Below are 27780 nucleotides of genomic sequence, written 5' to 3'. Positions count from 1 at the left end.
TTCTGAGCGTGTAATAATAATAAAAGAAGTTCCTTGAAGAAAAGGCGCATTGGCAGCAGATTGGACCTTGCCGATATATGGTATATATAGCGTGATTGGGGCTTGGTTAGTAAAACGCAGAAGTGCGTACAGTAGATCAGTAAAACAGTAACGGTATTCTTCAATGCCGAAAATACAGTATAGGAAAATACACTCATCTTTGTCTCTCTTTTCTTTTTGCTTTTCATTTGAAGTACTGATATACCGGATGCCCATTTACGTTCTTTGTTAAAACCAACATATGTTTTAGCAAGATTTCTTCTTGGGAGACGCAGCGAACCTCTAAAAACATCCCGAACAAATGAACTCTCTATTTCTGTGTGTGTTTGAACCAATGCGTTGTTTTTCCTAAACCAAATTTTGAATTTGTCGCTGTGGTAAAACTATTTCGCAAAATTTGACCAATAATATAATAAAATATAATACTTATCCAACAATGAGCGTGGATTGCAAGGAAAAGCAGTGAACCCTTAAGTACCCCTGTAGCAGGGGCGGATCAAGAACGGACTTCTGGGGGGCGTGGATTGTAATACTGCTACTTAGCTAGTTTTAAGAGCTACAAATTCTGGGATGGGTTTTATTTATATATAAAATAAGAAAGCTTCCTCTTCCGTGGGAGGGAGGGGATTGCCCCGATCGCTCCCTGGATCCGTCCCTGCCCTATAGCCTCTTCCCGAAATTAAAAGCATTGATCTATTATTTCCAATTCGAAGTCATTTTCGCTTCCATGTTAATGGTGACGGAGTTCTTGTTCTTTGTATCTCTGTACTCAAGAAAATAATAATAATAATAATAATAAAGCATCTGAATAATAAAGATATTTTTCACCCTTCTTTAAAATTTCTTTGGGCTTCTCTGAATCTCGATACCTTGTTTTATAGTGTATAATGCAAAAAGGCTTCAAAAAGCAAACTGGCAAAAAGTATTTGTGTAAAAGACACAAACGCCTTATCAGTGGTTCTACAAAGAACTACTAAACAACTGACGTTGTTTCTGTTTGCATTTAGTCTCGGTTCAGACGTGCAGAAAAGTATGTTGCGGGCCCGCAACAGAAAGCTGTTGCGGACCCGCGCGAGCCGGAAATACATTGGTTCATATCATTCATGCCACACGTGCAGACTTTCCCGCACGCCTCTGCTGCGCACCCGCAGCGGGCAAAAATTGAGTTGCGGGGACTGCTGGCTCGCAGCGAGTCCGCACAGGTGTTGCGGGTCGGAAAACCATTGCCGGCAATGAGGCAAGCCACACGTGCAGACTTTCTCGCGCCCGCAGAAATGGAAAGCGAAGAACTGAATGAAGAACTATTCATTAACGAAATACAAAAATATCACTAGATATGGAATTTAAAGTGCGAAATGTATAGAGATTGAAATAAAAAACGTGATGCATGGAATAAGATGTATGAAACCTTATGTTAGAAATTTTATGAAAAAACAGAAGAAGAAAAAAACAGCATTGGTATGTATTATTATTACTTTTCAATGTAAAAATCTAATATTCATGTAGTGTTTACCTTTGATTTTCGTTTAGCGTCCCTTTCCAGCAGAGAGGCTATGAATATCTTTTTGTGATAACAACAGACAACAAACACCCTTGGAGAAAAAGCCTTTATTGTTAATGCAGTTTCTTTGATGAGATTTCTTGTCACTCACTCCGGAATGAACCGGTTGTTTATAACGTACGTTGCATTATACTTTAGGTCGAGGCAAGGGCGCCCATCAGGGGGGAGGCAAGGTGGGGCGGTAGCCCCCCCTCCTAAGAGGAAATTGTACTTGGGAATATCGAAAACCCAATAGAATTTTTACATTATACGTTGTTCGGCGTAAGCTCTAAACTGCGATAAACAAAGCCACGTGAAACTAAAACTCACTAATTTGCTGTTGTCCTACCGACGCTTGTACTTCTCCGCAAAATAGTTCATGTGATTGCATTATTACTTTTACTATGAAGCTTCATACAAAACTGCTATATTATTATAAATGACAAAAATATAATACGGATTATCTAATAATACTGCAATCGAGTGTGGCTAATGAAACAATAGAAATAAACACTAAGCATGCGCAGTAATTATGGCGCCAACTCAACTGTGGACGGGTATTCTGCTTTTAAAGTCTGAAAGAAGACTGGCATGAATCCCGGTTCCGCGAGTGGTGTGGTGAAACACCAACAAGGTAAAACTTTATTATTCACTAAGCAACAATTGTTTACGAGCGAAATTCAAATACTTTTTTTTAATCTTTCGAGTTCCTTTTCTTTCTTTTCTGCTGCTGCTGTAAGTATCTGGACAACACGAGACATTATTATTAAAATGCACATGCATAATTTGCTCCTCCCCATGGGGAGTGGGGAGCCAATCGTATTTGTGACAAGCGGAAGGATACAAATATCGGAGTTTAGAGCTTACGCTGAACAATGTTTAGTTGCAGCAAAAAATGAAACTATATTTGAAAAGTCGCTTATATTTGCCCCCCCCCCTTAAAAAACCACAACATGGGCGCTCATGGGTCGAGGTCACGTATTATATAGCTTCTGTGCTCAAAAGTGACGCTGAAGTCCTAAACAACCATCAACATAATAGCAGAACAGAAAAGAAAGAAAAAACATCGTTTTTCAGCTGACAATTCTTGTCTTTATTTGTTAATGTACTAAATTTAAAAAAAATTAGAGTTAACACGAAAATTGTTGAACATCAGGGTACTCATGTGGTTAAAAAATAAAAAAGCATGCTCGAGATGTAACAGAAATATTTTTGTTTCTCGTGCAATTGATAATATTGTGCACGTCGTTGCTATTCTAGAGATAACAACTGAATGTTTTATTACATAAAGAACAACTTAAACATAGTTATCTTGCCATGGAACTCTACCTATGTCGCTTACAAAATAATCAGCCCATCTGTTTCTGCTTCCGTTGGCTGTGTTGCCTCCTTTTGGTGTGCTACACGTATTGGAGATTTCCTCAAAACCTTCTATCGTTAAATGTCACAATTATAAAAATGTTTCCTTTTTCTCACCTTAGAAATGGATTATTCGGAAACACTAAATCCATTATTTTTATTTAAGAGTTTACATTAAGAATTTCACATCTCCAATCTAAGCGAGTCCTATACTTTCTCAATATATAACGGGAAATGTCACTACTATAGGAATGAAATTAAATCCTTGAGTTTTACGTCGCACGATTATACCGGGTAGGCTAAAGGAAATAATGATGATGATGATAAATGAATGAAATGGTGGAATGAATAAAGTGGGAGGAAACGGGAGAACCCCGAGAAAACTCACGCACACGGTGCTTCTCGCACCACAAAGCCCACTTGACGCAAGCTGGGATCAAACCAGAGGTGAACACACTATCACTGAGCCACCGGATCCCACTACTATAGAAATCCCCCATCTCCCCTTCAAGAGAAAATTTTCAAAGACGCTGAAACCTGTGCTCCATTATCTTTAATATGAGTTTATATGCCGAATTTTACATCTCTAACTGAAGCGAATCCTCACATTCGGTAATTTGTGAATAAATAAAGGGAAATTTTACTATTATTGAAACGCCCCCTCTTGGGCGGAATATTCGGGAAATCTCAAATAAATGTCTTATTTTTAATTTAAAGCCAAACTATCTCAAAAAATCGAAATTAGTCACGCAATTGTTAAACTACGCCAGTGGCCGCTAATAACGTCTGAAAATGTTTATGAATAGGTCTCCGAATGTTTAACTTTCTGTGCTCTTACAAACGATAACTAGTTAACATAATTAACTTAACTTAATGTAACAGCCAGAGCTCCTCCGTGGCTAAGCGGTTAGCGTACCAGCCTTTGGCGTGGGAGGCGCGGGTTCGATTCTCGTCGGGAGCTCATGTGGTTCGGATTCCACGTTAATCAGTAGGTCCACGTCTCATATAGCCTCGCTGCAGAGCGGGACGTTAAAATCAAAATCAACTCATTAATGTAACAGCCAATATTTCAATTGGTGGTATCGCAAGTCTCATGAAAGTACCTTCTGCTTTAATTTTATCACTTATTTTCGATAAGAGTTCATCAAAAGAAGTGATGCTCATGTGAAAATAATTAAAGGTCTTTCCTTCGTCATTGCGCAAATTAATAAACATGGAAGAAAATTCACCTTTAAGCAGTCGTGAGCTTACGTACGGATGAACCCAGTATCGTCTCTGTTTCTTCCTTAGGATTTTACTAGCTAAGTATACAAAAACAGCACGTTTTCTTCATTCAATTTCCATCTTCATTCAACTGCAGCTGAAAATAAAATGAGCTTTTTTCTATGTCTATGTGAAGTGGCTAAGCTGAGACGCGCGCACGAGTCTGCTGCGGGCCAGCAGCAGACTTTTCTGCACGTCTGAACTGGTTGATCTTTGACGCCCGCACGAGTCTGCTGCGAGTCTGTTGCGGACCCGCAACAGACTTTTCTGCACGTCTGAACCGAGCCTTAAACACAATGTTACGATTTTCAAGGCACAGACAAAAGTAGAGAGCAACCTGATATTTCGCCTAAGGGCACCTTCGTTGCTAAACTGAAGACTAGCACTCTGTCAACATATTGCATAGCTATCAATAAGTCACACTCACAGGTTTTTTCAAACGTTTTGGTATAACAGGTTAATCAAACTACGTTGTTGTAGGTAAGAGATGAGACTCTGAAAGACCGATAAGTGTTGGAGCTCAGAGCCGTAGCTAGAAATTTCGTTGCCCGGGGCGAAGTAGAATTCAGCGTCCCCCGACACTCACCTTACCAAATTTTGACTTTTCCTTTCTTTGCTTTTATTTTTAACATATAAGAGAAACACCTTTTTGTTGCTATGCTACGCTGATTTTCTTTCTTTTTCTTTTTTTTACCAAGCCGCTTGGACAGACCATTGCAACAGCCAAAAGCGATCGTTATGTATTCTTTAACAAATAGGAGCTGCTCTCAAGAGGTTTATTTTAGACCTGCTGCTAAACTTGCCAAACTACCTTGTATACAAATCCATTTGGAGAATAATTACGAAAAAAGCATGGAGTCGATTCTCCTACGTCAGGACGACCATGTTAGACATGGAGTTGCTGGACGCGAGTGGTAGCGTTGGAAAGGTCGGGGTCCCCTGAGTGCAGTAGTAATGTCAGAAGTCTGGCCCAGGCCACGAAGCTCAAGGAATGGGGTCCTGACGTTATGGATTCGGGTCCTTTTTTCACCTATTAAAGATGAAGTTCTTGGACGGCGTTCGCGGCATTTGAAAGGATTTTTAGACACGGGTCCTTTCTATTCCCCTTTTAAACATAGGGTTGTTGGACGCGGATGGTAACATTGGAAAGATCCTAGTCGTTTGAGGACAGCGTAATGTCTGAAATAGGTTCCTGCCCTCAAAGCGCTAGAAATCAGGTTCCGAATTGGCTCAATATCAATACCTGGTTGCGCAAGATAGAACAACATTTATAGCTGTATGGATGCTTTTATCTCGGGTAATAAAATACTGAGATTGAACCACAGCAAAGGTTTACATCACAACCAAAATGCTTGGGACCAAATCTGATTTCTGACATCACCGCAATGCTCAAGGGACCAAGACCTCTCCAATGAGTACACCAAGAAAAGGTTTATAGAGGAATTGGTTGAATAAAAAGTGGGAAGAAGCAGGAGAATCCTGAGAAAACCCACGGATACGATCTTGTTCACGACAAACTTACTTGGCCCATCAGAGCAAGCGCTCTACCACTAAGCCACCGCACCCAATGATTAAAATAAGTCAACGATAGTTGAGGAATTGGCGAAATGAAAAGTGGGAGGAAGCGGGAGTACCCTGTCAAAACCCACGGATGCGATCTTGTCCACCACAAACATACTTGGCCCACCAGAAAAAGCGCTCTACCACTGAGGCACTGCGCCCAATGATTAAACCAATTCAATGATAATACAGGAGTTGCTGGAATGAAAAGTGGGAAGAAGCGGGAGTACCCTGACAAAAGCCACGGATACGATCTTGTCTACTACAAACGTAGTTGGCCCACCAGAGGAAGCGCTCTACCACTGAGCCACTGCGCCCAATGATTGAAGCAAGTCAATGATAATAGAATTGGTTGAATGGAATGTGGGAAGAAAAGGGAGTACCCTGAAAAACCTACGGATACGATCTTCTCCACCACAAACTTACTTGGCTCACCAGAGGAAACGCTTCCCCATTGAGCTAATGCGCCCAATGATTGAAGCAAGTAAATGATAATAGAAGAATTGGTGGAAAGAAATATGGGAGGAAGCGGGAGTACCCTGACAAAACCCACGGATACGATCTTGTCCAGTACATACTTAATTGGCTCACCAGAGGAAACGCTTTCCCATTGAGCTACTCCGCCTAATGATTGAAACAAGTCAATGATAATAGAAGAATTGGTGGAATGAAATGTGGGAGGAAGCGGGAGTACCCTGACAAAACCTACGGATACCATCTTGTCCACCACAAACTTGCTTTCCCATTGAGCTACTGCGCCCAATTGAAGCAAATCAATGATAGAAGAATCGGTGGAATGAAATGTGGGAGGAAGCGGGAGTACCCTGACAAAACCCACGGATACGATCTTGTCCACCACAAACTTCCTTTCCTATTGAGCTACTTCGCCCAATGATTGAAGCAAGTAAATGATAATAGAAGAATTGGTGGAAAGAAATATGGGAGGAAGCGGGAGTACCCTGACAAAACCCACGGATACGATCTTGTCCACCACAAACTTACTTGGCTCACAAGAGGAAACGCTTTCCCATTGAGCTACTCCGCCCAATGATTGAAGCAAGTCAATGATAATAGAAGAATTGGTGGAATGAAATGTGGGAGGAAGCGGGAGTACCCTGACAAAACCCACGGATACGATCTTGTCCACCACAAACTTCCTTTCCCACTGAGCTACCGCGCACAATGATTGAAACAAGTCAATGATAATATAAGAATCGGTGGAATGAAATGTGGGAGGAAGCGGGAGTACCCTGACAAAACCCACGGATACGGTCTTGTCCATCACAAATTTATCAGGCAGGAAATCGAAACAGTAAGGACCCCACGCACCAGAGGAAGCGTTCTACCATTGAGCCACCGTGCCCAATGATAAAATCAAGTCAATGATAAAAGAGGAATTGGTGGAATGAAAAGTGGGAAGAGGCGGGAGTACCCTGAGAAAACCTACGGATACGATTTTGTCCACCACAAACTTACTAGACCCACCAGTGGAAGCGCTCTACCACTGAGCCACTGCGCCCAATGATTCAAGCAAATTCAACTATAGTAGAAGAATTGGTGGAAAGAAATGTGGGAGGAAGCGGGTGTATCCTGAATAAACCTACGGATACGATCTTGTCCATCACAAACTTATCAGGACGGGGATCGAAGCAGTAAGGACCCCATGCACGAGAGGAAGCGCTCTAGCACTGAGTCACCGCGTCCAATGATTAAAGTAATTCAATGATTATAGATGAATTCGTTGAGTGAAAAGTGGGAAGAAGCGGGAGTACACTGAGGAAACCCACGTATGCGATCTTGTCCACTATACAACTTACTTGGCTGGGGTTCGAAAAAATAAGAACCCCACGCATCAGTGGAAGCGCTCTACCACCGAGGCACTGCGCCCAATGATTGAAGCAAATCAACGATAATAGAAGAATAGGTGGAAAGAAATATGGGACGAAGCGGAAGTACCCTGAATAAACTCTCGAATACGATCTTGTCCACCACAAACTTATCAGGACGGGAATCGAAAGAGTAAGGACTCCATGCACGGGAGGAAGCGCTCTACCACTTTGTCGCCGCGTCCAATGATTAAAGTAATTCAATGATTATAGATGAATTCGTGGAGTGAAAAGTGGGAAGAAGCGGGAGTACACTGAGGAAACCAACGTGTGTGATCTTGTCCACCAAAAACTTAATTGGTCCACCAGAGGAAGCGCTCTAACACTGGGCCACTGCGTCCAATGGTTGAAGCAAGTCAATGATAATAGAAAAAATTTGTTGGAATGAAAAGTGGGAGAAAGCGGGAGTACCCTGGGAAAGTCCACGGATACGATCTTGTCCACTACAAACTTATTATGCCGGGGATCGAAACAGTAAGGACTCCATGCACGAGAGCAAGTGCTCTACCACTGAGTCACCGCGTCCAATGATTAAAGCAAGTGAATGATAATAGTGGCATTGGTGGAATGAGAAGTGGGAAGAAGCGGAAGTACCCTGAGAAAACTCACTAATACAATCTTGTCTACCACAAACTTACTTGGCCAGCTATCGAAAGAATAAGGACTCCACGCACAAGAGGAAGCGTTCTACCACTGAGCCACCGTGCTCAATGAATAAAGTAAGTCATTGATAATAGAGGGACTGGTGTAACGAAAAGTGATAAGAAGCGGGAGTACCCAGCGGGAACCCACGGATACGATCCTGTGCCCTACACAACTTAGTTGGCTGGGGTTCGAAAAGATAAGGTTATCACGCACGAGAGGAAGCGCTCTGCCACTGAACCACCGCACCCAATGATTAGAAGTTAATGATAATAGAAGAACTGGTGGAATGAAAAGTGGCAAAAAGCGGGAGTACCGTGAGAAAACCTACGGACACGATCTTGTCCACCGCAAACTCACTTGGCCGGGGATCGAAACAATAAAGACCACACGCACCAGAGTAAGCGGTTTACCATTGAGCCCCACAACAAGAACAAGAAAATTGGAAGTTACTAGGAAACATTTTAAAAAGCAATATCTTTCAATGGTAAAGACCACTGCCCGATGATCGTCTTTTAATAACTCCATGAGCAGAAAGGACTGATATGTTCCTCTCCTATATGGTCTTTTTCAAACCATATACGTTATCCGGATATTATCCTTTATTCGTCATCCGGATGTGATCAGTTATCCGAATGTTCTATTATCCAGATATCCGTTATCTTAATTTTATAAATTATCCGGATAAATCCTTATCCGGATATTATCTGACATCCGGATATTATCCGTTATATGTCATCCGGATATCATCCGTTATCCGGATCTTATCCGTCATTCGTTATTCGGATAATATCCGTTATCCATCTTGCGGATAGTTTACCTTATCTCGATATTATCCGTCATCGTTATCCTGATATTATCCGTTATCCATCATCCGTTTTGTTATCCGTCAACCGGAATTGCAAATCCGGATAAGTTTCTATCCGATTTCAATATAAAAAACTATCCAGATGTGGCAATTCCTAATCAGCATCGTCAGGAGCATACACGAGCTAAATATCTTCAAAGTCTGCGACACAAGAGCGGGTGCAGATCCATGGTGCGATCATGGCAATTGCCTCCCAGAAAAGGGATATTTCTGATTTTATATATAAATAAAACCCATTGTAGAGTTTGGAGCTCTTAAAAGTAGCTCTAAAAAGGAGTATTACCAACCACCCAGCCCCCAGAAGTCCATCGTAGATCCGCCTGTTGACAAGAGAATGGGAAACACTTATTATTCACATTCAGTTTGCACGTCTCAACAAATAAACAATATTTTCTTTCACTTCTGCATTCTACTGAACTGTAACGACTTTTATGTTTAAAAATAATTATTCGTTTTTCAATAATTGTAAATGTTTATAAATTCTGTGATTCACCACTAGAAGTGTTTTTGTAACGAAGAAATAACAACATGAACTGTGAAATATCTTCTCACAAACTGTCGAAAGTTGAGAGTCGACAAACTTTGCTCTTTCGTTTACCGATTACCTCGAAACCGCGGTAGCCAGAATTAGCCCACGATAGGGGACGTATATTAAGAAAATGAAAATCTCAGGAAAATGCAGAAGTCTTTTAGTCTGAGAGAAAAAAAAAGAATGAAATCTCTAATTTCTAGTTCTGTTAGTCTTGTAGCTCTTAGTCCGTACCAAAGTTCTGATAGAAATATGGCCAATGAATTATGACTATTTTTTTTTAGAACATTCCACTTTAATATCACAGGAAATTCATCTTCCGGCTTGCTTGGTTGTGAAAAGTTATAGAGTGTATTGGTATACTATGTAAAATATGTGTACTGTCGCTGATTTGTGATAACAATCAGAAATAGAAGTAAAAGGTACATTACAGTAATAGTTTTCTATTAATTTTTGTATTCAAGGGGAGACGAAAAACCTACTTTTATCTTAACATTTGTTTCTCTGAAAATTTCTATTCGGGTTCACACCCTTCCCCCTCAATATTGAAAACGGAAATGGAGAATTTATTTAGAATTTGATTGTTGATTCCAGTATATTTCAAGCATCACTTCTCGGACCTGGGCCTGTGATATGTCGATACACCGCTATCGTCGATATCTATATTATCATATATCAACATTCGATATCGCGAATATATGGACATGAGTATATCATTCTAAATTTTCGATATCGATATTCGGGGGGCGGCGAGGTATAAGGGGCCCCTAAGACTTGCGAGAGATGAAGAAATTAAACTTACTTTTTACAACATTGTTTTCTAATCATAATAACTTTATTACCACAAATTGCAATGTAAATACATCCACTTGCAAATTTACAATATTAGATGGTATAATTTCTTAGGCGCCAGAACTTTTCTGTTCCCTGAAAAAAGAAACAAAAAATCACGTGCAAAAGCAAGTGCTTCGAACTTTGAACTAGAATTTACCATAAGAAAGTTTTTTATTTCTCTCTCTTGAAGATTATTACCCCTTTTGGCCTTTGGGACTGCTCATTGACAAAAGGTGCACACATGATCGCTATATGCATTCATGCTCTTAGGCAGTCAGAGATTTTGAAAAGGAAACGACTTTTTAATAATAATAATAATAATAATAATAATAATAATAATAATAATAATAATAATAACAATAATAATAATAATAATAATAATTATTATTATTATTATTAAAATGGAGTTTACAACTAGGGTCCCATTTCTTTATCTTGCATGCGAGGGCCGCAAGTCTGCTACGCCACTGGTGTCCCCTATTCTGTGTTTGTCTCTTTTTCGTTTCGTTTATCTATTTGTTTTTGTGCTGTTAGGCTTTTATATGAAACCTTTATATTATATAACTTTTTCTTTTTATAAGTTTCTTTTTTCGGGTGGGATGGGGGAAAGAAAGAAATGCTTTCTTATATCTGTTTCTTACCATTCATCTTGTTTGAACTGCTTAGGTAAGTCATTTTTAACTTTTGAAGTCATCCAACTCCGTCACAATAATAAACTTGTCATTCTTAACAATTTGTTTTATTCTCTTATTTGCAGTTTGCCACACAGATATATTTGTCACAAAATTGAGGTTTAGTCCAACGCCTTTCGAATTTGCAACCAACCCAAACGCCGGGCTTTTTGGGTTGCCTGCTATTGCAGGAAAAGTAGAATTGCAGGTGGTAATGCAATTTTAGAGTCGTGTATACATGTTCTATGATAGGACTACCTACTTCCTTTCTCGCTAGAGATACAAAGACTGTAAATGAATATTTGTAAGGGTTACATTTTTGATGGATTCTCTACTGAATCCACGAAGTAAAGGATTATGCAACTGGGGTCACATTACGGCCTTATTATTATTGTTTGAAATTGTTATAAAGAAGGTGCTGGTTTACTTTTGGTGTACCGCATTTTGGAAGATTTACAGGTAAAATTAAATACTTTGCATGAAAAGACAAATTTCAGCACGTGTTAAAATTAAATACAAAGTAATACATCTGCATTTTATGTTTACAAGTGTAAAATCGTTGCCGGTATCACCGACCTAAAGGGGAAAATAGCCTTGAGGGGCCACCTCGTCCACTTTAACTATTGAAAACTGTTCCCTCAGGTGTGATAGACATTTGACAAATTATTATTATTTAGGGAGCAATAGCTCAACACACTTGTTTCCCTGGTAGTTACTCCTTCGAGCCGTACTGAGTGGTCTCCGTACACTTCGCAAAGGGTTGCATCGACAATTTGAAGGGGTTGATGACATCTAGGAAAATTGTCAAGTTCCAGTAATAACAGTAACATTAATGATACTAGTTGAATTGAAGTAATTACAAACAAATAATGATAATACAGTTGAGTTTAACATAGTTCCGAATGTGTAAAGATTCAGAGTATATTAACCAAATGTCCTTGTTTTCCATAAGAGCCGCGCATCTAAGCTCGTATACTTATGTCTAGCCTTCCTTTACCATTTTAGAGCAAGAAACTGCCCATTCAAATCCAGCGACGAAAACTACGTTGACTCCACATCTTGAATATCCCTTTAGACGGACCTTTATACTGTAGTTTTCTTTAAAAGTCTCATTAAAATCTAAGATTACAAACAGCCACTTCCTTTGGAACACGTTCACGAAGTTACACACAAAGCGACAAACGCTGCTCTTATTCTTTTCCTTTTCTTTTGCTAACAGAATAAGGTGACTGGATTCAGCCAATCAGAATTTTTCTGCCGTTACGTAACAATGAAGGTCTTTTGGTGCGCATGAACCTGTCTGTGTGAGTGAATTGATGAAATTTGAGCATCGCTTGCATACAAGTTGAGCTTTGAACCCTGCCGCTATTGGTAACTACATCGTTACAATACTATTTAACATTGACACACATACAAATACACATTCAATCAACTTACAAAAATAACTTTGAATACTTGAATATATGAGAATGAACTGAAATAATATGAGGTAATTTAACAAATGCAAATTAAATAATAAGAAATGTCACTAAATCATATTTGTGACAGTGGCGCCCGAAAAGCGGACCGAACCACTTCACAACTTTACACTCGTTCACATGAACGGGATCCAAAAGAAAAATTACAAAATATACATAAATTTGTGGATATAAGATAATCTTTGATTGCAGTTTTTTTTAGTATTGTTTATGTAAAGTTCCTCATAACAAAAAAAGTAAACACGAATAGATATGATCAGCAATTTTGCTACTATCGAAATATAAAATCACATACTATACCGTCCAATTCAACATAATCAAAGAAATGTAATATTTTATATTTGTTTAGAATTTTCACTTCGGACTTTTCCTTATCCTTTATCGTCCAAGAACTGTTTATAAATTTCCATCTCGCCATTATGATGATTTCTTCATCCTAGACAAGATTGATTTCTTGGTGCTTGACCTTGGTTATCTGCCGGTTAGTTATTTCCTTCATACGTATTATACATGCAAAGAAATCAACAAGTAACAAAACTTTAATACATACCCTTTCAAATTTCGGTGGTAACAAAGAAAAGTAAGAATATACATAGGAAATGACAAAAAGTAAGAATATACATAGGAGATTACTCTGGTTATGACACTTTACGAACACCCAATCTCCTTCCCGGACGCATCTTTCTACCTTAACGTCATGATTCAGCTTTTCATTTCTCTTCTGTATGATTCTTCTTCTCTTGATGTCCGCCATCACCAATTTGTTCTTTCAAAGTTCCCTATCTTGATCATTAGAGATGTCCAGGATACCAAAATGGTCCAAGACGTGGGAATTTGGCCAAACGTTTAAGTGCAATTCGCAAGGTGCCACACCTAAACTACTGCTAATAGTGTAGTTCAGTAAAAGCCAAACTTGTAACGCTTGTTCGGGCCACCGTTGATGCTTCTGTCGACACAAAAGTCGAAGGATTCGTACAATATCCGCATGATGCGTTCCACAATGTTGCTACGAGGGTGATATGGCGTGAATGTGAATTTTAATGTGAATGTTATAACCAGGGCCCGGATCTTGTTGACAAGTCAACTTTTTTCTGTTACACATAGGGCAAGGCAAGCTGAAATAAAAACGTTATCCTTCAACTCAAGGTTCTAGAAGTATATTGTTTTAGGGTCAACTTTTGGTCACTTTTTGCCGTTTTGAAGTTTCAGGTCATTTTTTAAATATTTTAAGGTAACTTTCAGGTCACTTATGGTCATTTTAGTCTTTTCCTTCTACATAAGGAAATCTTAAAATGAACGCTTTTTACGGATTTGAAAAATACGAAGTTACCTCTTTTCCTGTTTCCTGACTATTGGAGTGGAAAAACAGCATTTCTAAAAAGTTAATGAAAACTAAGCTTTAGCTGGTTGAGTTCGTAGGTGGCCAAACAGATGGTTTTGGATTATTGACCACAAAGAATGCGATCACGTGAGTAACTAAAAATGGATTAGAACATGTTCAAAGATTTTAAACGGGGTTTTTATCTGTTATTCTCATGTATAAAGTCTACACTTGCGAACATCTATTCTTTAAGTGTGTTTCCTAGTTTCAACTCGGGAGTGAATTGACGCTTTCAGTACGTGCAATGCCATACAATGGACTGATCAATAGACTGCAACTAACTGAAAAAAAACTTTTGAGAATGAAAAGTAGTAACTAAAATCTAATAGGTATTCAAAAAATGGCAATATTTAACGAAATAAACGTTTTAAGAATCGCAAGTTTTAAGGTCAATTTTTGTGAATTTTAGGTCATTTTTCAGGAATTTTAGTGTCATTTTATAGGTCACTTTTTAGAAAATTTTAGGTCAACAAAATCCGGGCCCTGGTTATAACGCTTCATCTCCTGACGAAATTTCCAGCTGGAAAACTGGCTACCATTGTCACAGAGTATGTACGAAACTAATCCAAAATGGAGAAAGTATCTCTCGGTCAAGGATAGTATGATGGTATTCGATGTCGCCGTCCTTAACGGATAGATGACTGTATACCTGGAAAAGGTGTCACAGACAGATAGGATCCAGACATAGCCTTCCTTAGATCGAGGAAGGGGCCCTATAAGATCGATCGCAATTATATAATTTATTCCCTTAGTGGGAATAGTCCCCATTAAAGTTGGAAGAGAATGTTTATCAGCTTTCGTTCTCTAGCAAATCTAGACAATTCGTAACGTGCCTCTTGATGTCATTTCTCATGCCCTTCCAATAAAATGATTTGGAGATAAAAGTCCAAGTCTTATCGTCACCAAAATGTTCTTAACTGTCATGATATGCGCGTAAGATCTTCGAACGAACTTCGGAGGTACACAAATTCTCCAAACATCAGAAAAATGGAAATCTCGGTTTAGAAGTATTCCATTCTCAACTTTGAAACATTTATGCCAATTTCTGCTACCAGGAACGCTTAACTGATCCTCGGTTTGCTCTTCCAGATACTTGATGATGGCAAGGTAAGGTCCATGATTCCCTTGAGCTTCTTTCAAGTCGTCTAAAGAGATATCCCGTACATCGTCTTGAAGAGCTTGTACTGGGTTCACATGGAAGGTTTTCTCCCTTTCTGGAAATGCACGTGACAGATAGTCGCGGAGAAGATTATCCTTCCCCTTGATATACTCAACGGAAAAATCAAATTGTTGAATTTCTAAAGCCCATCGCTGTAATCTAGCATTCCAACTCCTGAATTTGTGTAAATAAATGAGGCTTTTATGGTCGGTACGAAAATGATCTTGTTGCCAACCAACCATGATCGCCACTTACGTGTAGACCACACCAAGCAAAGAGATTCTAGTTCCACGACAGAATAATTTTTCTCAGACTTGGACAAAGATCTACTCGCATATTCCAAAATCTTACGTCCATTGATAATCTGATATGCGACGCTAGCCAACACGAAGGTGGATGCATCCGTCTCTATGAAAAATGGGTACTGGAAATCCGGGTGAGACAATGAGACATTTTCGGCTAATGCAGCTTTCACTGTCTCAAAACACCTCTGATGCTTTTCTAGCCATTGCCATTTCTTCCAATTTTCGAGCAGAGAAAATAGAGAATTAGCAATAACTGCAAAACCTATAATCGCCCGCGAATGCCACAGAAATGCACCAATCAAACTTCTCAAGGTTTTCAAGTTATGTGGTGGTGGCAACTTCATTAAAGTCTGCACAGCTGACGGATTTTTTCGTATTTCATAAGGTGTAACAATATTCCCCAGAAAGTTTAGTTCTTTTACTCCGAAAATGGATTTTTCGAGGTTAACTGTCATATTAGCATTGAGCAAACAGGTAAGTACTTGTTCAAGCGTCTCAAGGAATTCGTAAAACGTTCTTCCTACCAAGGCTATGTCGTCAACGTATCGGAATAATTTATCGTTTAGATGTTCAGGAAACACCTCATTCAACGCCAGATGAAGTGCAGCTCCGCCAGCTTTATGTCCGAATACACAGCGTTCATATTCAAATAAATCGCCACCAAACGAAAATGCCATATACTTCTTCGACTCCTTAGCTAAGGGTACCTGGCTATACGATGAGACGAGATCAATTTGCCCAAGGTAGGGTTTATTGGCGAATTTATGCAATAAGTCGGGTATTTTCTTTACTCTCAAGTTTGGAAGCAACGCCTTCTCGTTGTGGGCACGTAAATCAAGAACTAGCCTTAGTTTACCATTGGCTTTGGGTACTACGTGTAACGGGTTTAAGAATGGACTATTACTGCGCCGGATGACTACAAATTTCTCCATTTCCCGAAGTTGTTCTGGGACTTGTTCACGGTACTTCACTGGAATACCATACACTGGTCCGATGAGAGGTTTCTCATCCAGAAGCTCTATCTTATAACTAAACTTATTACATTTGCCAGGAAACTTGGCAAATACTGGTATGAACTTCACTAGTAATAGGAATAAACTTTGTTTTTGCTCATTGTTAAGCATTCCTGCTTTAACAACACATTCCCATATATCTTGAATTGAAAAATATAAATCTTCCGGAAAATCTTCTTTATTAGGATTACAGGGTTGTTTTACAGGTTGGTAACCCTGTTTGACATTGATATCAACCTGGTTTGTACTAGAACTAAAGACTTTCCCTATATGTAACTGATCATTAACTTGAGCACACTTAACATCTAAAAGATTACTATTACATGAATTCAATTCGCAAGGATAAGAACGAGACACCAAAGTTTTATCACAAAAATGTTCATTCTTAATTTTATTTACGCTACAAGAATCTTCAGTACAAATAGACTGTAAAGCTTCTGATTCTTCTTGTTATTCCATCTTTGGCTTTAATTGACAATAATGGACAATAGTGGGGTTAACTCCATTAACTTTGAACTTTACATTCGCAGAATCGATAAAATGTAGGAGGCGGGGTACAGCTTCTTCAATGCAAACCAAACGAACATCAGACGAATATTCTTCGATCTTCGGCGGCAATATGAGGGTGGTAACACAAACATCGTCCTTACATAGTGTTATTTCTCCGGCCTTCAAATCAATAATGCCCTTCAAACGCTCCAGAAAATTTAATCCAAGGATCACGTTTTCTCTTAACCTCTCTATAACTACAAACTCAGTCAAGACTTCCATTTGTCCAACACGGACGGGTAAAATGACTGTTCCTAATACTCTGTTGACTGCAACCTTCCCAGTGAAATCACGTAATTGTAAGTTTTCCTTATGGGATAAACTCGCATTGAAAATGCAGCCAGTTACCGACTTGTATAGTTCCTTACGTAGCAACGAGGTTTGAGATCCGGAATCAACTAGGCAACTTAATTTTCGATCATTCAAATGCGCAAAAATCCTCATAGATGATATACTGTCGTCCAAGGCTGTGATTGAAGCACCTTCACTGTCCCGATCACCTTCTACACTAGATCGATCCAACTCGGCATTACAAACTTGTATCTTCTTATCTTCATCCTCTATCTTTGATGGTGTGGAAATAAATTCCTCCGCACGAGCGTCTTTCCATGGTAATCTCTCACAACTTCCATTTGAATAGGTGCCCCCTTTTCCTGGTTTCATATAAATATGCTGGGAATGTTCCGAGAAATTTAGAGCGTCACTCCTTGCCCACGGGGCACAGTCTGAACAAGGAACTACATGTTTAAAGGATCACCCCTTTGTTCGCCATTATCATGTGGACATCTGCAATTGTCAGCTGATTCCGAGTATCTACAAGACTCCTGTTCCTGGTTGGCCGGCTTTCTCGACGATCTCTCCAGTTGTTCCGATTGAAGCTTCGCCCTCGCCGATTTCTTCCAAATTTCCTGTCTCTGTGACTTCCATTAAAGTCGTGATGGCACTGGTCGGATTTCTGATAATTGCCGCTGTAGCTGTCTTGCTTACCTTGCTCTTGGGAATAACTGCACTTGCGACCACCACTCTGTCCTTTGTTTCCACATCTTCATTGTTGGTATCTCTTCTGAAAATTTCTTCATTCTTCACGAGTGTTTTATTACGCCCTCGAGATTTTGATTCCGCAGAAAAATTCTTGCTTTGAACCTTAACATTATTCACACGCTTCACATTCTCAGCCGATTTCCTTTCAGCCATTTCCCATTTCCGATTTTGATGAAAGAATATTTCGACATTTTGTGCAGCTTGCATTAACTCGGACAAACACGATATTCGACGTCCCAACAAAGCACATTGAACTTTATAAGGTAGTAAATTAACGAGATTAGACATTAGCATTTCTTCTTCTTCGTTCAGCTGAGCCATCTTCAACTTGTATCGGCTTAAGAGAAAATCTACGACAGACTTGTCTTCCTTGGGATTGAAGCGAGAATTACGCAATTTGTTCAAACGTGTAGCAACGATGCAAGTATTTACAAAGGTATGCAAGAATTTTGCCTCAAAATCGTTCCAACCACTAAACCAATTGCTTAGGTACCATGAATTAGCACCATCGTCAAGAACCATAGGAATGTATCTTAAATATTTGTGTTCGGGAATGCTACTAAACTCCATCATAGCACGAAATTTACGTAAGAATTCGGAAGCACTCTTCACTATTACATTTCCTGAAAATTTCGTAAGAGACTTCAAATCATTTAAGCGTAATTGCGAATGACTGTGTCGATTACTTTGCGAAGGACGATCCCGATAATGAGGAATCTTACGAGGTTTCCTTCGATGAAATTGTGAGGACGCGAAAGGTTTATTATTCACAACGTCATTAATCCTCAGGTCAGAAAAACTATCAGCATCCGAACTATATTGAGAGTCTGGACTAACTTGCCCGCAACGCGTGTTCAAATTTGGTGATATCCTAAAACTTACATGCTTAGGCGTACTTATGACCAACAGGTGAAAAACGAAAATCTCTACCATCAATAGGAAATTGGAACGTAAGTTCACGTACTTTCTCTTCTACTTCCGTTTTCACTAGCGCAGTGGTAACCTTTCGGTTTTCTTCACCTTCCTGCTTTAAAGTACTAATTTGTCCAATAAGATCGACAACTCTTTCACACGCAAAGTTCACATTAGGTCTTAAAGCTTCAATGTGCTTAAAAGCATTATCAACTTGTTTTTGTTAACTTTCTGTGGTTTGCTCAACATGCGCAACTTTAAGATCACTCTCATCAACGCGATCAACAACATTAGTAACAGATAACGTCAAACCACGAATATTATCCTTGAATGATTCGCTGACCCTAGCTTGAATTTCAGTCTGAAAATTAAACTGCTCTTGGAGAGTTCTAGTACTGTTTTCGCAAGCTATCTTAACTTCAGAAATCTCAGCACGCATATTAGCAATTTCGGTAGATATATGCTTACTGACCTTTTCAAACTTTTCATTAACCTGCTTAACAAATTCTCCATGAGAATTATCTATATCACGAATTAATGTGGTTACATTGGTTTCTAGTAACTCCACAGCAGAGGTAAGTTTATCATTAATCCACGTTTTAATGTCTTCACTAATGCTAGTTTTAACACGATTAACTTCACTTCTGACAGCGCTAATTTCTGAATTAACTTCGCTCTTTACAACACCCAAATTAGCTAATATTATCTTAGCTAAGTCCTCAATTGTCATATTACGGTTAATTTCCGGAGTACTCGCAATTACATTCTGTTCAGCTAGGTCTAACGCGCCATTATCGACATTTACGTTTTCTTCAGAAAACACGCTTTTCAAATCACCTGTATTCTTATCCATTATGTGAACAAACAATATTCTTAGTCAAAGGGAAGATATTTCTTACTAGAGAGACAAACAAAATTCATATACATATATGATAAACAAATACATACATACACACACACACACACACACAAAAGCAATTTCTTAAGCAAACGGTAAACATACAATGTTCTGCATTAACTTGAGGTGTTGTTTTGTAGCAATAAAATACAACATTTTTTCTATTTTAATATACACTTTTCAAAAATTCTTTGTTATAGTTTGTTTTTAATAATCCTTTTGCGAATAGTGTTAATTGTTGACACAAAATAACTCCCGGCACCACTTATCTATCACCGACCTAAAGGGGAAAATAGCCTTGAGGAGCCGCCTCGTCCACTTTAACTATTGAAAACTGTTCCCTCAGGTGTGATAGACATTTGACAAATTATTATTATTTAGGGAGCAATAGCTCAACACACTTGTTTCCCTGGTAATTACTCCTTCCCGCCGTACTGAGTGGTCTCCGTACACTTCGGAAAGGGTTGCATCGACAATTTTAAGAGGTTGTTGACATCTAGGAAGATTGTCAAGTTCCAGTAATAACACTAACTTTAATGGTACTAGTTGAATTGAAGTAATTACAAACAAATAATGATAATACAGTTGAGTTTAACATAGTTCCGAATGTGTAAAGATTCAGAGTATATTAACCAAATGTCCTTGTTTTCCATAAGAGCCGCGCATCTAAGCTCGTATACTTATGTCTAGCCTTCCTTTACCATTTTAGAGCAAGAAACTGCCCATTCAAATCCAGCGACGAAAACTACGTTGACTCCACATCTTGAATATCCCTTTAGACGGACCTTTATACTGTAGTTTTCTTTAAAAGTCTCATTAAAATCTAAGATTACAAACAGCCACTTCCTTTGGAACACGTTTACGAAGTTACACACAAAGCGACAAACGCTGCTCTTATTCTTTTCCTTTTCTTGCTGCTAAAAGAATAAGGTGACTGGATTCAGCCAATCAGAATTTTTCTGCCGTTGCCTAGCAACGAAGGTCTTTCGGTGCGCATGAACCTGTCTGTGTGAGTGAATTGATGAAATTCGAGCACCGCTTGCATACAAGTTGAGCTTTGAACCCTGCCGCTATTTGTAACTACATCGTTACAATACTATTTAACATTGACACACATACAAATACACATTCAATAAGCTTACAAAAATAACTTTGAATACTTGAATATATGAGAATGAACTGAAATAATATGAGGTAATTTAATAAATGCAAATTAAATAATAAGAAATGTCACTAAATCATATTTGTGACACCGGTACAAGTGCTTTACGACGGGTAAAATAAATGAGTGTATGTGAAAGACGACTGTATTAGATACAATTTTCCGCCCGCGGCATATTTCTGTACAGTATACAGAAGCTGCATTGTATGTTTGCAAGTGGAGAGCTACTAGTATGAAAATATGAAAACTACTATTGCAACTCGTATCATTGTCAACACTCACTTGTTTTCACTACTCTCGCTTGAGCGTCTACCCACAGTTTCTGACGCGCCAGATCTCTTCGAATATACGCGCTCGCTAACGCTCGGGTCCCCAGCTTCACCCCGCCCTGACCTGGTTAGATGACTCGTGCTTTTTAGTGGTCACCTAGCACAGGTCGGTTTGTGTTTTGCCGCTGTAGCTTTTATGTCACACTTCCAGACTTCATATATACGCAAATCGTAAAAGAATTGTAATTTTTCAATAATTACTTTTGACGGCCCCCTTGAATTTCATCTATGTCAAGTGAGATATTATTATGTCGCCGTGTGCAATTCATTTAAGAAACAATAAGAAGGAAATTGGCGGAAGAACTATAATTTTTCAACAAATTTGACTGGTGCGGCAAAAGTAAACCTGAACGATAAAGAATGATGAAAATTACGTTAGGTTACTTGTGTTGTTAGGGTCGTTCTTTTGTGTGTGACGCTCGGTTGTGCAGTCATGAAAAAAAATTACGCCTCAGAATCTAGTTAATTTGTATATGTAGGACTACGATTGGTTCTGCTCTTTCTTGACCACTTCTCCATCGAACCGTACATTTGAATTTTGTATTAAAACCCTCTAGTATCTGTGGCTCAGACCACGTACCGTACATATAATGAATAAACACTACGGCTTTAATTTAGACAAGACAGGGTATCGTTAAGTATACATAACATGAATGTAAGCTGATGGGCTTTTTCTTCAAGCAAAACAAACAACTCGGCACATATAAATTACATTAAGGATGACAATTAAAACTTTCTCACCAAAAATTTTGAGAAAAAAATATAAGCATTTTTACATTGTAATTATTCAATGAAAATACAAATATATTCAATTTATAATTAATAAAGAAATACAACTCACCTTTCCACGTTTCTTCAATTACAATTTGTTATTATATCTGTGCTTCAACTAAACTTCCTCAAACCACAGCTGAAACGGTCTCCAATTCTCAGTCCTAGAATTCAGCTAATCGCGAGTAATCTCTGCTAGAGACACACATTTCAAATTAATTTAGTCCATTATCTGGATTCACAACAAATGGAATTCATAATATGTAAACGAAAGATATCATTTTAGATCTCTCCAATCAATCTCTTAATTTCGGAATTGCCGACAAACTCCCGATGTAGGGCAGAAGAAAAATGCCGGCAAATATTGGCAGTTCTTTTCTGGATGTCTTTGATTATCGGGCCGACATCAATTAATCGTGCATAAAAGGATGTCTTTTTCCCGACAATTTGGGACGTAGGGCCTACGTGCTACATTGTCCCGAAAATGACCGCACGAAAATGGACGATGCCGACAATAAAAATACATCGGCCCGATGACCTGAGCTACTTGGGAAAATTCTAAAGGGGTTTCGTTATTTGCGTGAGGTGCATCAGGAGTGTATGTTTACTGTACTTATACGGATAATAAGGGATTACGCGAATTACTAGAAAAACAATAAGTAAACGTGCGTTATAAGAAGTACATTCTAAAACATGCTGAATAAGACGTCATATTCAGTATATATTAGTAGTAAATATACCCTATTAGTTTTATGTCTTGTTTTATTTCTTCACTCCCTTTTCTTTATTCTTAAAACAATCATTTAATGCGATCGACGAAGGATCCTGGATTTTTGTTTTAAATGTTTCTGATAACTTTACCTTGTATAAGAATTTAGTTCACAAATAATAATCGCTGCTTCGTGGAAAGTTTCAGAAAAACCTTCTGCTTGGCTTTTTTACAGAACGAGAAGTAAATAACGATTTCTTGGTCTGGAAAAGTGTTTCTATAACACTTGTTATAAGATTTCTCCTGCTGCTTATGAGATTCGTCCTTGCAATGTCCCTAATTTTTGCGAGATTCTCTATTTGTTCTTGAGGGGATGTTCGAAGTTGGCAATCTACGTACGTTCTGAGCAGAGATGGGCATTTTTGCTAACCCTCACTCACCCTCAGTTGACTCCCTTACCCTCAGTTGACTCCCTCACCCTCAGTTGACTCCCTCACACTCAGTCATCCTCAACCCCAGTCGACACTCTTACCCTCACCCTCAATCAACTCCCTCACCCTCACACTGAGCCACCCTCACCCTCAGTCGACTCACTCACTCTCACTCTCACCCTCATCCACCCTTACCCTCATCCTCAGCCACCTTCACCCTCAATCGACACCCTCACCCTCAATCGACCCCCTCATACACACCCTCACCCTCAATCGACTTCCTCGCCCTCACCTTCAGTCGACTCTCACCCCACCCTCAGCCACCTCACTCTCACCCTCAGCCAACTCACTCTCAGTCGACTCTCTCACCCTCACCCTCAATCGACTCCCTCACACTGACAGTTACTTTCATGTATTAAATAAACAATAAGTAAGGGTAAATATGATTCTCATTCAAGTGATAGAAATTTATATATTATAATATACATAGGTATACATTATATCTACGGTATCTAATTATTTATATCTCATATATATATATATATATATATATATATATATATATATATATATATATATATATATATATATAATGTTAGTAATTCCTATGCGCATAGGCTTCAAGCCCCCCAAAAGGTCCAGCGATTTCTTTAAAAAAAAAAAGAAAGAAAAAAAAACGAAGCCTTTCTGAGTGAAGACCATGTCAAATTATTTTTTTCCTGGATCTGCCAACGTTCGTAATTTATTTTCCAACAATAAATCCATTCCAGCATCTACCTAAACAGGAAATTTACCTAAAATTGGAAGGCAGGGGGTGCCAGTAGTAATAATTTTCTTGGAATACAAACTTTGGTGTAAAGCAACACCATAGATGAGTATACTTTGCACCACGTACAAAAAATACGTCAAACATACGAAACATAATGTTTTTGTGCAATGTTTTCCCTTCAGTATTTATACGTTTCACTTCCTACACAAAGCTGCACGCAATCTACAATAGTAAGACTATCCATGGCTTTGGATTGATTATTTTAACAAAAGAGACACTGACCAAAGCTTAAAACCCACTTTATTTTAAATTTTATAATTATTCAAATTTAGAAAAGCTACTTTTAAAATTTTCATTTTAAATGTTAATAAAATCCTGAAATATATAAAACGATTCGTAAATCGAAACAATCCAGTTTTTAAATTACAATTCGATACTTGTAAAAGATTAAGTAAAAGAGAGATAATATATATGTACATATTATCACTGCATACTATTCAGTATAGATTAATTATAAAACAAAAACTTCTTCTAATGATTTTCCAGAAGGTAATGTACCTAAAATGGAAGCCACATTTCCTCGCTGAACTGCTATGCTGATACGTTGTATCAGAAAAGTAGAAGCCCGCTTGTCACCAGTAAGGTGTGCTATACGTTGGCCTACTTCTTTGATGAAATTGAGCCCTTCGAGACCCCAAATGCCGCTCGATTCAATGGCTACGGGCACGAACATGTATCTATTGAGCAGATCTTTATATTTTCTTCTTTTCTCGCATTCTCTGCGGGCTGCAATAGTTCCTTCTCGAGATGAAGAAAGAGTCAAATTAGATGACGCGAAAGTGTCAGAGCATGTGAAATCCCAGAGAAGAATCCTTCCCCTCTTCCATGGTACCAGCGTCATGCCATCTGGTCTTTTGCCATCAGATCTGTTACACCCCACAGGTTCACGGACAGATGGAACTTCCGCCGATGTGAGTGCTCTCCAGATAATGTCATTCACGTTCGAATGCCTCACATGTCTTCCGGAGCTACTTATACAAGACAGACCATGTAGACCATTCTGCTTGACTGATGCACCACATTTAGAGCAGTTGTGTGATTCACAGATGTCTACTCCTAGGCGAAGTGCAACTGCAATACGAAAACTTTCGTTTGGAAGGTGCAGTCCTAGGGTGTGTGAAGGTAATGCCTGTAGCCAAGCACCTGAAATTGCTGATGAGGAGGCGAGAAGTCTAGCCTTATCCTCTTGACTGTCTGCTTCTTGTAATAACACTGATTGATGTAATTTGATGATTGGCTTGTCCCAAATTGATTGCGAACTTCTGCCCGTTATTTCAGGAGGGCTTAAACCAACTAGGTTAGACCAGTCAGATATGCAGTCTTGGACGTCAGATTCTATGTGAGGCTCATTCAGTTGGTTGAGGAGTATCTCAATGGTATGCCGGGAGTCATAGAACGACGCTAAAAATGAAGGATACGCCAAATCGACAGCCCGACGAATACCAAGACCTCCAGAATCAACTGGAAGGGAGGCCTGTATCCATGCGTTGCTATTTAGGTTACAGTTGAGTAACGATTCCAGTCCACATTTCAGAACGGTGTCAAACTTCTCTAGTAAATCGACTTCACGCCAAGAAGTAGAACAGCGTAAAAAATTATTTTAAATTATAATTTGTAACTTTTTATATACAAAGGTTAAATAATTTAAACTTTGTCATAACAATATTTATATATATATCTGTATTTTCATTTATTTTCGATAGTGTCTGAAGAAGGATATGCTAGATATCCGAAACAGTTACAAATTATAATTTAAAATAAAGTGGGTTTTAAGCTTTGGTCAGTGTCTCTTTTGTTAAAGCAATCTACAAATATTGATATTAGAATTTGGTACTGGTATCAGTACTTTGTAGGAATTGTCGATATTTGTAAAGAAAATTATGTATTTTCTGGAACCGGCACAGGAACCACATTCTGATAGCTTACCATATATCCCACAAGAATGTCAACTGAGGAACAAAAAAAAAAAAATCCCCTGAACTTAATTTCCTTGCTTGCTCTTTGTGTCCAAGAATATAATCTCCACCGAAATCATTGGAAGATTTACATTGTTTGGGGCTTTCAGGCTGAAGCCCGCCCAAATATATATATATATATATATATATATATATATATATATATATATATATATATATATATATTTGTAAATCATGTTAGTAATTCCTATGCGTATAAACTTCAAGCCCCTGAAAACGTCCACAATTTCTTAAAAAAAAAAAAAAAAAGCCTTTCTGAGTGAAGCCCATCTCAAACTATTATTTCTGGATCTGCCACTGTAGGGTCGCGGACATAAGCTCACCGGCAAAAAGCTCCCCGGGCATAAACTCACCTGTGTGCTTGGCAAAAGCGGACAAAAACTCCCCTGGCAAGCCCACCACTAATAATGTAATTGTATTATAAGATAATAAATGCAACAAAGAATACAATAATGATAACTACATACATTTATAGGTTAACCAATTTAATTGCAAAGGAAAATTTAAAAAAAGCAACGAAAAGTAGCAAACGGAAAATAAGACAAAAATGAAAACCAGGCTTTGAATATTAACATGAAGTAGATTTTTAATATTAAAATATAAATTGAAAACAGGTTTGGACAAACAAAAAAATACTACTTCCTTTTACTGAAGAAAGCAATCCAACTCCCTCACCTCTGCTGAAACTTTCGGTGCAGGAAATTTTGCAGCACAGAAATATTGGTAAACGAAATTTTGGTGAAAGGGTATCTCCTTGTTATGTTTTTTTTTTTCTTTTTACAGTGACACCTGTCAACTTGGCCACCTCTCTAAGTTGGCCACCTGCTTATCTTGGAAGTTGGCCACACTTAAGCAATGTTTACCCTATGATGATAATGGTAAATTTACCTGCGTATCTTGGCCACGAAAAATACAGTTTTGTTATTTTTCTTAACTCTTTCGAATTCCGATATGAAAGGCAGATGTTCTGTATTTGTGACTGGACACAAAGAAGCTTAGATTCGCACGATTTGTTCTTGGAGGTCAATGGCCAGATGACTATCCTCATAAAAGTGTGCTGAACGAAGATGTGAATAAGATGTGTGTACGTATTTGTTTACCCTGTCTGTTTTGGTAAAACCATTAGCTATATCGACTCCTTTCATCAGTGGGAAGCTTTAGTAATTCCCGAAAATTCTCAAGGTTAAAGCTCAATTGTCATTTATTGGCACCTGACCGCATGTCAAAACGTAGCGGAGGTTTTGAGATATGAATTCCCTCAAAATTTTCTCAAAACATCTTTTGCTCCGAGGGAAACACTTCTACCTCATTAACAAGAAGTAGTTAACTACAATATTAGAATGTGCATATCTGCCAAAAAGAATAAAGCAAATATGTTTAGAATGAACCACCATTCAGTAACAACTGAAAAGAAGTCATATAAATTGCATATGAATTTCTCAATTTATAACTTAGCTTTTCTTGTTTTCAATCTGATTAACTCAGTGTGCTATAATATCAATTTCAATAAACTGCCTACATACACTTGTATTTCATGGTTGTTTGTGTTATTGTGGTTTCAATGCGAATAATCCAATGTACCAGACTAGTTTTCAGGAAGAGAAAGGTATGCATATATATTAAACATGCTATCAAGAGGGCCGATC

Source organism: Thermobia domestica, chromosome 15, assembly GCF_964235325.1.
Source record: "Thermobia domestica chromosome 15, izTheDome1.hap1.1, whole genome shotgun sequence".
In the NCBI taxonomy this organism is placed as follows: Eukaryota; Metazoa; Arthropoda; class Insecta; order Zygentoma; family Lepismatidae; genus Thermobia; species Thermobia domestica.
The sequence above is the reverse complement of the archived record's forward strand: the minus strand, read 5'-3'. Positions refer to the sequence as shown.